Source organism: Ranitomeya variabilis, chromosome 1 (assembly GCF_051348905.1).
Source record: "Ranitomeya variabilis isolate aRanVar5 chromosome 1, aRanVar5.hap1, whole genome shotgun sequence".
NCBI classification, from domain to species: domain Eukaryota; kingdom Metazoa; phylum Chordata; class Amphibia; order Anura; family Dendrobatidae; genus Ranitomeya; species Ranitomeya variabilis.
The window spans coordinates 54,842,812-54,856,675 of record NC_135232.1 but is presented as its reverse complement, the minus strand read 5'-3'; positions in this window follow the sequence as shown (position 1 = coordinate 54,856,675).

Sequence of the window (13,864 nt, the reverse complement as noted above, 5' to 3'; positions counted from 1 at the left end):
AGGTAGAAGCTCAGCTTTATTCAGTTGAGGACAACACCAGGCAGGGGCAGACAGACACCTTTAGTAGGCCGGAACAGCCAATTGCATTTTTAAAAATGGTAATTTGGAACTGAAGGTTGAAGCTCAGCTTTATTCAGTTGAGGACAACACCAGGCAGGGGCAGACAGACACCTTTAGTAGGCCGGAACAGCCAATGGCATTTTTAGAAATGGTAATTTGGAACAGAAGGTAGAAGCTCAGCTTTATTCAGTTGAGGACAACACCAGGCAGGGGCAGACATTCACCTTTAGTAGGCCGGAACAGCCAATGGCATTTTTTGAAATGGTTATTTGGAACAGAAGGTAGAAGCTCAGCTTTATTCAGTTGAGGACAACACCAGGCAGGGGCAGACATTCACCTTTAGTAGGCCGGAACAGCCAATTGCATTTTTAAAAATGGTAATTTGGAACAGAAGGTTGAAGCTCAGCTTTATTCAGTTGAGGACAACACCAGGCAGGGGCAGTCAGACACCTTTAGTAGGCCGGAACAGCCAATTTTTTAAAAAAACAGCAGTTAGTAAGAGGCAGAAGGTAGAAGCTCAGCTTTATTCAGTTGAGGACAACACCAGGCAGGGGCAGGCAGACACCTTTAGTAGGCCGGAACAGCCAATTGCATTTTTAAAAATGGTAATTTGGAACTGAAGGTTGATGCTCAGCTTTATTCAGTTGAGGACAACACCAGGCAGGGGCAGACAGACACCTTTAGTAGGCCGGAACAGCCAATGGCATTTTTAGAAATGGTAATTTGGAACAGAAGGTAGAAGCTCAGCTTTATTCAGTTGAGGACAACACCAGGCAGGGGCAGACATTCACCTTTAGTAGGCCGGAACAGCCAATGGCATTTTTAGAAATGGTAATTTGGAACAGAAGGTAGAAGCTCAGCTTTATTCAGTTGAGGACAACACCAGGCAGGGGCAGACATTCACCTTTAGTAGGCCGGAACAGCCAATTGCATTTTTAAAAATGGTAATTTGGAACAGAAGGTAGAAGCTCAGCTTTATTCAGTTGAGGACAACACCAGGCAGGGGCAGACATTCACCTTTAGTAGGCCGGAACAGCCAATTGCATTTTTAAAAATGGTAATTTGGAACAGAAGGTTGAAGCTCAGCTTTATTCAGTTGAGGACAACACCAGGCAGGGGCAGTCAGACACCTTTAGTAGGCCGGAACAGCCAATTTTTTAAAAAAACAGCAGTTAGTAAGAGGCAGAAGGTAGAAGCTCAGCTTTATTCAGTTGAGGACAACACCAGGCAGGGGCAGACATTCACCTTTAGTAGGCCGGAACAGCCAATGGCATTTTTAGAAATGGTAATTTGGAACAGAAGGTAGAAGCTCAGCTTTATTCAGTTGAGGACAACACCAGGCAGGGGCAGACATTCACCTTTAGTAGGCCGGAACAGCCAATTGCATTTTTAAAAATGGTAATTTGGAACAGAAGGTAGAAGCTCAGCTTTATTCAGTTGAGGACAACACCAGGCAGGGGCAGACAGACACCTTTAGTAGGCCGGAGCAGCCAATTTCATTTTTAAAAATGGTAATTTGGAACAGAAGGTTGAAGCTCAGCTTTATTCAGTTGAGGACAACACCAGGCAGGGGCAGACAGACACCTTTAGTAGGCCGGAACAGCCAATTGCATTTTTAAAAATGGTAATTTGGAACAGAAGGTAGAAGCTCAGCTTTATTCAGTTGAGGACAACACCAGGCAGGGGCAGACAGACACCTTTAGTAGGCCGGAACAGCCAATTGCATTTTTAAAAATGGTAACTTGGAACAGAAGGTTGAAGCTCAGCTTTATTCAGTTGAGGACAACACCAGGCAGGGGCAGACAGACACCTTTAGTAGGCCGGAACAGCCAATTTTTTAAAAAAACAGCAGTTAGTAAGAGGCAGAAGGTAGAAGCTCAGCTTTATTCAGTTGAGGACAACACCAGGCAGGGGCAGACATTCACCTTTAGTAGGCCGGAACAGCCAATGGCATTTTTAGAAATGGTAATTTGGAACAGAAGGTAGAAGCTCAGCTTTATTCAGTTGAGGACAACACCAGGCAGGGGCAGACATTCATCTTTAGTAGGCCGGAACAGCCAATTGCATTTTTAAAAATGGTAATTTGGAACTGAAGGTTGAAGCTCAGCTTTATTCAGTTGAGGACAACACCAGGCAGGGGCAGACAGACACCTTTAGTAGGCCGGAACAGCCAATGGCATTTTTAGAAATGGTAATTTGGAACAGAAGGTAGAAGCTCAGCTTTATTCAGTTGAGGACAACACCAGGCAGGGGCAGACAGACACCTTTAGTAGGCCGGAACAGCCAATTTTTTAAAAAAACAGCAGTTAGTAAGAGGCAGAAGGTAGAAGCTCAGCTTTATTCAGTTGAGGACAACACCAGGCAGGGGCAGACATTCACCTTTAGTAGGCCGGAACAGCCAATGGCATTTTTAGAAATGGTAATTTGGAACAGAAGGTAGAAGCTCAGCTTTATTCAGTTGAGGACAACACCAGGCAGGGGCAGACATTCACCTTTAGTAGGCCGGAACAGCCAATTGCATTTTTAAAAATGGTAATTTGGAACTGAAGGTTGAAGCTCAGCTTTATTCAGTTGAGGACAACACCAGGCAGGGGCAGACATTCACCTTTAGTAGGCCGGAACAGCCAATGGCATTTTTAGAAATGGTAATTTGGAACAGAAGGTAGAAGCTCAGCTTTATTCAGTTGAGGACAACACCAGGCAGGGGCAGACATTCACCTTTAGTAGGCCGGAACAGCCAATTGCGTTTTTAAAAATGGTAATTTGGAACAGAAGGTAGAAGCTCAGCTTTATTCAGTTGAGGACAACACCAGGCAGGGGCAGACATTCACCTTTAGTAGGCCGGAACAGCCAATTGCATTTTTAAAAATGGTAATTTGGAACAGAAGGTTGAAGCTCAGCTTTATTCAGTTGAGGACAACACCAGGCAGGGGCAGACAGACACCTTTAGTAGGCCGGAACAGCCAATTTTATAAAAAAAAAGCAGGTAATAAGAGGCAGAAGGTAGAAGCTCAGCTTTATTCAGTTGCAGCTTCTTGGCAATAATATAAAGAAGACGCGACAGGACAACACTCGGTGGATGCCATATCTGTGTTTTCAATGGAAAAAAACCTTTCAGTTAACTACTTGCAGGAGCAAGTTTTTGTAGCTGGTGGACAATTTTTTTAAAAAAAAGCAGTTAATAAGAGGCAGAAGGTAGAAGCTCAGCTTTATTCAGTTGCAGCTTCTTGGCAATAATATAAAGAAGACGCGACAGGACAACACTCGGTGGATGCCATATCTGTGTTTTCAATGGAAAAAAACCTTTCAGTTAACTACTTGCAGGAGAAAGTTTTTGTAGCTGGTGGCCAATTTTTGTACTGTACCAGTTTTTTGTTGTATGTGTTTTTGTTTTTAATGTTAAAATGTCTGCATTTGATATCTCTCCAGTATTTTCTTTTTTATAAGCAAAATACTGCAGTTTTACATCGGTTACATGGATACACAGGCAGCTTGGTGGTGAGTGGAGGAGTATTTAAAGTAGGGACCGCAGACAGGCTATCAAAGGCCTAAAATAACAAACAATAGGCTCATGGCAGTTTTACAGCGGTTACATGGATACACGGGCAGGCAGCTGGTGATGAGTGGAGGAGTATTTAAAGTAGGGACCGCAGACAGGCTATCAAAGGCCTAAAATAACAAACAATAGGCTCATGGCAGCTTTACAGCGGTTACATGGATACACAGGCAGCTTGGTGGTGAGTGGAGGAGTATTTAAAGTAGGGACCGCAGACAGGCTATCAAAGGCATAAAATAACAAACAATAGGCTTATGGCAGTTTTACAGCGGTTACATGGATACACGGGCAGGCAGCTTGGTGGTCAGTGGAGGAGTATTTAAAGTAGGGACCGCAGACAGGCTATCAAAGGCCTAAAATAACAAACAATAGGCTCATGGCAGCTTTACAGCGGTTACATGGATACACGGGCAGGCAGCTGGTGATGAGTGGAGGAGTATTTAAAGTAGGGACCGCAGACAGGCTATCAAAGGCCTAAAATAACAAACAATAGGCTCATGGCAGCTTTACAGCGGTTACATGGATACACAGGCAGCTTGGTGGTGAGTGGAGGAGTATTTAAAGTAGGGACCGCAGACAGGCTATCAAAGGCCTAAAATAACAAACAATAGGCTCATGGCAGTTTTACAGCGGTTACATGGATACACAGGCAGCTTGGTGGTGAGTGGAGGAGTATTTAAAGTAGGGACCGCAGACAGGCTATCAAAGGCCTAAAATAACAAACAATAGGCTCATGGCAGCTTTACAGCGGTTACATGGATACACAGGCAGCTTGGTGGTGAGTGGAGGAGTATTTAAAGTAGGGACCGCAGACAGGCTATCAAAGGCCTAAAATAACAAACAATAGGCTTATGGCAGTTTTACAGCGGTTACATGGATACACGGGCAGGCAGCTTGGTGGTCAGTGGAGGAGTATTTAAAGTAGGGACCGCAGACAGGCTATCAAAGGCCTAAAATAACAAACAATAGGCTTATGGCAGTTTTACAGCGGTTACATGGATACACGGGCAGGCAGCTGGTGATGAGTGGAGGAGTATTTAAAGTAGGGACCGCAGACAGGCTATCAAAGGCCTAAAATAACAAACAATAGGCTTATGGCAGTTTTACAGCGGTTACATGGATACACGGGCAGGCAGCTGGTGATGAGTGGAGGAGTATTTAAAGTAGGGACCGCAGACAGGCTATCAAAGGCCTAAAATAACAAACAATAGGCTCATGGCAGTTTTACAGCGGTTACATGGATACACGGGCAGGCAGCTGGTGATGAGTGGAGGAGTATTTAAAGTAGGGACCGCAGACAGGCTATCAAAGGCCTAAAATAACAAACAATAGGCTCATGGCAGTTTTACAGCGGTTACATGGATACACGGGCAGGCAGCTGGTGATGAGTGGAGGAGTATTTAAAGTAGGGACCGCAGACAGGCTATCAAAGGCCTAAAATAACAAACAATAGGCTCATGGCAGCTTTACAGCGGTTACATGGATACACGGGCAGGCAGCTGGTGATGAGTGGAGGAGTATTTAAAGTAGGGACCGCAGACAGGCTATCAAAGGCCTAAAATAACAAACAATAGGCTCATGGCAGCTTTACAGCGGTTACATGGATACACAGGCAGCTTGGTGGTGAGTGGAGGAGTATTTAAAGTAGGGACCGCAGACAGGCTATCAAAGGCCTAAAATAACAAACAATAGGCTTATGGCAGTTTTACAGCGGTTACATGGATACACGGGCAGGCAGCTTGGTGGTCAGTGGAGGAGTATTTAAAGTAGGGACCGCAGACAGGCTATCAAAGGCCTAAAATAACAAACAATAGGCTTATGGCAGTTTTACAGCGGTTACATGGATACACGGGCAGGCAGCTGGTGATGAGTGGAGGAGTATTTAAAGTAGGGACCGCAGACAGGCTATCAAAGGCCTAAAATAACAAACAATAGGCTTATGGCAGTTTTACAGCGGTAACATGGATACACAGGCAGCTTGGTGATGAGTGGAGGAGTATTTAAAGTAGGGACCGCAGACAGGCTATCAAAGGCCTAAAATAACAAACAATAGGCTCATGGCAGCTTTACAGCGGTTACATGGATACACGGGCAGGCAGCTGGTGATGAGTGGAGGAGTGTTTAAAGTAGGGACCGCAGACAGGCTATCAAAGGCCTAAAATAACAAACAATAGGCTCATGGCAGCTTTACAGCGGTTACATGGATACACAGGCAGCTTGGTGGTGAGTGGAGGAGTATTTAAAGTAGGGACCGCAGACAGGCTATCAAAGGCCTAAAATAACAAACAATAGGCTTATGGCAGTTTTACAGCGGTTACATGGATACACGGGCAGGCAGCTTGGTGGTCAGTGGAGGAGTATTTAAAGTAGGGACCGCAGACAGGCTATCAAAGGCCTAAAATAACAAACAATAGGCTTATGGCAGTTTTACAGCGGTTACATGGATACACGGGCAGGCAGCTGGTGATGAGTGGAGGAGTATTTAAAGTAGGGACCGCAGACAGGCTATCAAAGGCCTAAAATAACAAACAATAGGCTTATGGCAGTTTTACAGCGGTTACATGGATACACGGGCAGGCAGCTGGTGATGAGTGGAGGAGTATTTAAAGTAGGGACCGCAGACAGGCTATCAAAGGCCTAAAATAACAAACAATAGGCTCATGGCAGCTTTACAGCGGTTACATGGATTCACAGGCAGCTTGGTGGTGAGTGGAGGAGTATTTAAAGTAGGGACCGCAGACAGGCTATCAAAGGCATAAAATAACAAACAATAGGCTTATGGCAGTTTTACAGCGGTTACATGGATACACGGGCAGGCAGCTTGGTGGTCAGTGGAGGAGTATTTAAAGTAGGGACCGCAGACAGGCTATCAAAGGCCTAAAATAACAAACAATAGGCTCATGGTAGCTTTACAGCGGTTACATGGATACACGGGCAGGCAGCTGGTGATGAGTGGCGGAGTATGTAAAGTAGGGACCGCAGACAGGCTATCAAAGGCCTAAAATAACAAACAATAGGCTCATGGCAGCTTTACAGCGGTTACATGGATACACAGGCAGCTTGGTGGTGAGTGGAGGAGTATTTAAAGTAGGGACCGCAGAAAGGCTATCAAAGGCCTAAAATAACAAACAATAGGCTCATGGCAGCTTTACAGCGGTTACATGGATACACAGGCAGCTTGGTGGTGAGTGGAGGAGTATTTAAAGTAGGGACCGCAGACAGGCTATCAAAGGCCTAAAATAACAAACAATAGGCTTATGGCAGTTTTACAGCGGTTACATGGATACACGGGCAGGCAGCTTGGTGGTCAGTGGAGGAGTATTTAAAGTAGGGACCGCAGACAGGCTATCAAAGGCCTAAAATAACAAACAATAGGCTTATGGCAGTTTTACAGCGGTTACATGGATACACGGGCAGGCAGCTGGTGATGAGTGGAGGAGTATTTAAAGTAGGGACCGCAGACAGGCTATCAAAGGCCTAAAATAACAAACAATAGGCTCATGGCAGCTTTACAGCGGTTACATGGATTCACAGGCAGCTTGGTGGTGAGTGGAGGAGTATTTAAAGTAGGGACCGCAGACAGGCTATCAAAGGCATAAAATAACAAACAATAGGCTTATGGCAGTTTTACAGCGGTTACATGGATACACGGGCAGGCAGCTTGGTGGTCAGTGGAGGAGTATTTAAAGTAGGGACCGCAGACAGGCTATCAAAGGCCTAAAATAACAAACAATAGGCTCATGGCAGCTTTACAGCGGTTACATGGATACACGGGCAGGCAGCTTGGTGGTCAGTGGAGGAGTATTTAAAGTAGGGACCGCAGACAGGCTATCAAAGGCCTAAAATAACAAACAATAGGCTTATGGCAGTTTTACAGCGGTTACATGGATACACGGGCAGGCAGCTGGTGATGAGTGGAGGAGTATTTAAAGTAGGGACCGCAGACAGGCTATCAAAGGCCTAAAATAACAAACAATAGGCTCATGGCAGCTTTACAGCGGTTACATGGATACACAGGCAGCTTGGTGGTGAGTGGAGGAGTAGTGCAAGGAGTGTCTGTCCCAGTACTCCCAAAATATAAATAGATGTTAATGTCTCGCAAAACAACCAAAACAAAAAAAAAGGTGGCATACTTAGGTACAGGGGTGGGCTCATCTACTGAGTTTCTGACATAGTAATTTGGCAGTAACTATTTAATGGTGCCAATATAGGACACAGACACAGACTACTTTAAGTTGCATCATAGATGTCTACAAATTTGTATTGTCAGTGCCAGACATTGAATGATGTCAGCGAATAGACTAAAGATTGGTGGAGCTGTGCGACATAATTTTGCACGTGGTAGAGCACATTTTGAGCTGGGGTAGGGGGGAACTCTCTTGAGGCCGGCGGGACCGCCCCAGGGCCCCTCATGTTACAACGGTGTGTCTGACGTTGGGTGCGCACCACCACCGCCAGAGACACTACATTGTACTATGAGGGACCCAGTAGCAATGCCGTCAACCAAAAGCGAGCACACCCACCTCTTCAGACAAACAGCAGTCTCACGGGTGCTTGCGCCAAGTCGCGATACCACGGCCCCGTGTGGGGAGTTTTGCCATTTAGGGAGGTGTAAACATGTCGTATGCTGTACAATCAGCTGCAGCAAATTAGACATTAGAAAAGTAATTCACAGGCAAGAGCTTTTCATAGGAAAGCTAGGTGTCGGCCGGGCAAGGTGGGGCAAAAGATTTCGAAATCCAGTTGTGGTTCATTTTAATGAATGTTAGATCGTCAACATTTTGGGTAGCCAGACGAGTCCTTTTTTCGGTTAATATTGAACCTGCAGCACTGAATACTCTTTCTGATAGGACACTTGCTGCCGGGCAAGCAAGCTCCTGCAATGCATATTCTGCCAATTCTGGCCAGGTGTCTAATTTGGAGGCCCAGTAATCAAATGGGAATGACGGTTGAGGGAGAACATCGATAAGGGATGAAAAATAGTTAGTAACCATACTGGACAAATGTTGTCTCCTGTCACTTTCAATTGATGCAGCAGTACCTGTCCTGTCTGCGGTCATAGCAAAATCACTCCACAACCTGGTCAGAAAACCCCTCTGTCCAACGCCACTTCTGATGTGTGCACCCCTAACACTCCTAGTCTGCTGCCCCCTGGAGCTCGTGTGAGAACGATCACGTGCGCTGTGTGCTGGGAATGCCTGAAGCAAACGGTCAACAAGAGTTGATTGTTTGGTTGCTAATATTAGTTCCAAGTTCTCATGTGGCATAATATTTTGCAATTTGCCTTTATAGCGTGGATCAAGGAGGCAGGCCAACCAGTAATCGTCATCGTTCATCATTTTCGTAATGCGTGTGTCCCTTTTTAGGATACGTAAGGCATAATCCGCCATGTGGGCCAAAGTTCCAGTTGTCAAATCTCCGGTTGTGATTGGTTGAGGGGCAGTTGCAGGCAAATCTACGTCACTTGTGTCCCTCAAAAAACCAGAACCCGGCCGTGACACGCAACCAATTTCCTGTGCCCCCGGGAAAGGTTCGGCATTAAAAATATACTCATCCCCATCATCCTCCTCGTCCTCCACCTCCTCTTCGCCCGCTACCTCGTCCTGTACACTGCCCTGACCAGACAATGGCTGACTGTCATCAAGGCTTTCCTCTTCCTCTGGTGCAGACGCCTGCTCCTTTATGTGCGTCAAACTTTGCATCAGCAGATGCATTAGGGGGATGCTCATGCTTATTACGGCGTTGTCTGCACTAACCAGCCGTGTGCATTCCTCAAAACACTGAAGGACTTGACACATGTCTTGTATCTTAGACCACTGCACACCTGACAACTCCATGTCTGCCATCCTACTGCCTGCCCGTGTATCCTCCCACAAATAAATAACAGCACGCCTCTGTTCGCACAGTCTCTGAAGCATGTGCAGTGTTGAGTTCCACCTTGTTGCAACGTCTATGATTAGGCGATGCTGGGGAAGGTTCAAAGACCGCTGATAGGTCTGCATACGGCTGGCGTGTACAGGCGAACGTCGGATATGTGAGCAAAGTGCACGCACTTTGAGGAGCAGGTCGGAGAACCCAGGATAAGTTTTCAATAAGCACTGCACCACCAGGTTTAAGGTGTGAGCCAGGCAAGGAATGTGTTTCAGTTGGGAAAGGGAGATGGCAGCCATGAAATTCCTTCCGTTATCACTCACTACCTTGCCTGCCTCAAGATCTACTGTGCCCAGCCACGACTGCGTTTCTTGTTGCAAGAACTCGGATAGAACTTCCGCGGTGTGTCTGTTGTCGCCCAAACACTTCATAGCCAATACAGCCTGCTGACGCTTGGCAGTAGCTGGCCCATAATGGGACAACTGGTATGCAACAGTGTCATCTGCCGATGGAGTGGTTGGCAGACTGCGTTCTGTGGAAGAGCTGTAGCTTCTGCAGGAGGACGAGGAGGAGGAGGAGGAGGGGGTGCGAACGCCTACAGCCAACTGTTTCCTAGACCGTGGGCTAGGCACAACTGTCCCTAAATTGATGTCGCCTGTGGACCCTGCATCCACCACATTCACCCAGTGTGCCGTGATGGACACATAACGTCCCTGGCCATGCCTACTGGTCCATGCATCTGTAGTCAGGTGCACCTTTGTACTCACAGATTGCCTGAGTGCATGGACGATGCGCTGTTTAACATGCTGGTGCAGGGCTGGGATGGCTTTTCTGGAAAAAAAGTGTCGACTGGGTAGCTCGTATCGTGGTTCAGCGTACTCCATCAGGGCTTTGAAAGCTTCGCTTTCAACTAACCGGTAGGGCATCATCTCTAACGAGATTAGTCTAGCTATGTGGGCGTTAAAACCCTGTGTACGCGGATGCGAGGATAAGTACTTCCTTTTTCTAACCAGAGTCTCATGTAGGGTGAGCTGGACTGGAGAGCTGGAGATCGTGGAACTTTCGGGTGTGCCGGTGTACATGGCAGACTGAGAGACGGTTGGAGACGGTATTGTTTCCGCCGGTGCCCTAGATGCAATATTTCCTCCTACAAAACTGGTGGTTCCCTGACCCTGACTGCTTTTGGCTGGCAAAGAAACCTGCACAGATACTGCCGGTGGTGCGGAAAATGGTGGCCTTACAGTGACGGAAGGGATGTTGCGTTGCTGACTAGCTTCATTGGCCGAGGGTGCTACAACCTTAAGGGACGTTTGGTAGTTAGTCCAGGCTTGAAAATGCATGGTGGTTAAGTGTCTATGCATGCAACTAGTATTTAGACTTTTCAGATTCTGACCTCTGCTTAAGCTAGTTGAACATTTTTGACAGATGACTTTGCGCTGATCAGTTGGATGTTGTTTAAAAAAATGCCAGACTGCACTCTTCCTAGACTCGGATCCCTTTTCAGGGATTGCAGACTGAGCTTTAACCGGATGGCCACGCTGTCCTCCAACAGGTTTTGGCTTTGACACGCGTTTTGGGCCAGATACGGGCCCGGCAGATGGAACCTGTTGCGATGTTGATGCCTGCTGCGGCCCCTCCTCCACCTCCGCTTCTGAACTACTGCCGCCTGCACCCTGTTCCCCCAATGGCTGCCAATCGGGGTCAATAACTGGGTCATCTATTACCTCCTCTTCGAGCTCGTGTGCAACTTCGTCTGTGTCACTGTGTCGGTCGGTGGTATAGCGTTCGTGGCGGGGCAACATAGTCTCATCAGGGTCTGATTGTGGATCTGTACCCTGAGAGGGCAATGTGGTGGTCTGAGTCAAAGGAGCAGCATAGTACTCTGGCTGTGGCTGTGCATCAGTGCACTCCATGTCAGAATATACTTGTAATGGGCATGGCCTGTTAAATGTTTCACTTTCTAAGCCAGGGACGGTATGTGTAAAGAGCTCCATGGAGTGACCCGTTGTGTCGCCTGCTGCATCCTTCTCTCTTGTTGTAGTTTTTGCTGAGGAGGACAAGGAAGCGACTTGTCCCTGACCGTGAACATCCACAAGCGACGCGCTGCTTTTACATTTACCAGTTTCGGAAGAGGAGGCAAAAGAGCTAGAGGCTGAGTCTGCAATGTAAGCCAAAACTTGCTGTTGCTGCTCCGCCTTTAAAAGCGGTTTTCCTACTCCCAGAAAAGAGAGCGTTCGAGGCCTTGTGTAGCCTGACGACGAAACTGGCTCCACAGCTCCAGACTTAGGTGGAATATTTTTATCCCCACGACCACCTGATGCTCCACTACCACTACCATCATTACCAGCTGACAATGAACGCCCACGACGACCTCTTGCACCAGACTTCCTCATTGTTTTAAAATCTTAACCAAAGTAACTTTATTTGTTGCTGTCAAACAACTTACACGGTGAGCTATAACTTCAGTATGATTTCAATATCCCTTAACAGGTTGGTGAGACCACAAGGAAAATCAGGCACAATGTTACACACTCTGTTTTCTGTGGCACAAAATCACAGAGATGACACACACGCAGGACTGTCACTCAAGCACTAATGTCAATATTAATCTCCCACCTAATTTATTTTTTTTTTTTTTTCAGGGAGACTTTAGAAACCAAATAATATTAAAAAAACCAAAAAAATAAATAGCCTTTCTATGGCCCACTGAATGAGAGAGAGAGGTGGCACACCCAGGAGTCAAGACTGGCACACAAGCTGAAAGGGCAATATTACTCTCCCACTGTTTTTTTAAGTTTTTTTTTTTTTATTTTCAGGGAGACTTTAGAAACCAAATAATATTAAAAAAACCAAAAAAATAAATAGCCTTTCTATGGCCCACTGAATGAGAGAGAGAGGTGGCACACCCAGGAGTAGTGTTGAGCGATACTTTCCGATATCGGAAAGTATCGGTATCGGAAAGTATCGGCCGATACCGTCAAAATATCGGATCCAATCCGATACCGATACCCGATCCCAATGCAAGTCAATGGGACGAAAATATCGGAATTAAAATAAACCCTTTATAAACTTGTAGGTTCATTCTACATGAAGGAAAACAACTAAGAATAATGTAGGATGTATTGGGGGACGTGGCGGAGATATTAAAGGGACAGAGGTTTAGCCCAATGTAATAGAATAGCAGGATTTTTAATTTTTTTTTATGAAGTTCGGCGTTAGAAAGAATTTGACTATGTTATTTTTTTTTTTTTTTATGTCAGATATTGATGTTTCACTACTTCCACGCCCTTCACCTTCTTTTTTACTTCTCCCACGCTTTCTTCTTAATTATCCTCATCATCAGCTTCTTTGACATCAACTTCTTCACCTTATTCATCTTCTTCTTCATCTTCTACCTATTATTTTTTGGGTTACATTGTTCATATTCTTTTTATTTTACTATTATCTTCATCATATTCAACTTCTTCATCATATTCTTATTTGTGACAGGCATTCCCGTAGTTGTTATCTATAAAAGTTTGAAGATTACACCTTCCGTTCTGCCTGTCACAAACCAGTTACATTTGTCCGCGTTCAGTTTGGCCTGCAGCATCAGGCTTTATCCAGGGGCACCACGAGGAGGAACGGACTCACCCCCATACACTGCTTAGTCTTCTTCTGCTTATAATTTACATAATATTTTTTTGCTCTGATATTTTGTGTTATGCTTAATGTCCTTCTGCTCTTTGTTCTGCAGCCTCTTGTTCTTCTGCTTCTCGGTCTTCCAGGTCGTCGTCGTCTCCAGGGTCGTCGTCTCCGGGGTCGTCGTCATCGGGGTGGTCTCCGGGGTCGTCGTCATCGGGGTGGTCTTCAGGGTCATCGTCTCCAGGGTCGTCGTCATCACGGTGGTTGTCGTCTCTGGTGTCGTCGTCATCTTAGGGGTGTTCTTCCGGGTCATCGTGTTTAGTCTCTTGAACTTGGAAATGTAGCAGAAGGTACAAGAAGGCTGAGAAAATGCCGAGAACCAGCTGATGGAACTGGAACTCGGATGGCTACCCGAAGGTCCAAGAGCCAATGGAACTACCGAGGACCAGCTGACGTTACTGGAACCCGGTTACTAAGCAGGAGGTACCCGTGCCTGAAAGCACTACCAAGGACCACCTGACGTTGGTGGAACTCGGATACCCAGAGGGAGGCACCTAAGCCAAAGGCTCTGCCCGGAACCAGCTGACGGTACTGGAACCAGGATGGGGAGCAGAAGGTACAAGAGCAAAAGACACTGCCGAGAACCAGCTGACGGTGCTGGAACCCGGATGGGTAGCCGAAGGTCCAAGAGCCAATGGAACTACCGAGGACCAGCTGACGTTACTGGAACCCGGTTACTAAGCAGGAGGTACC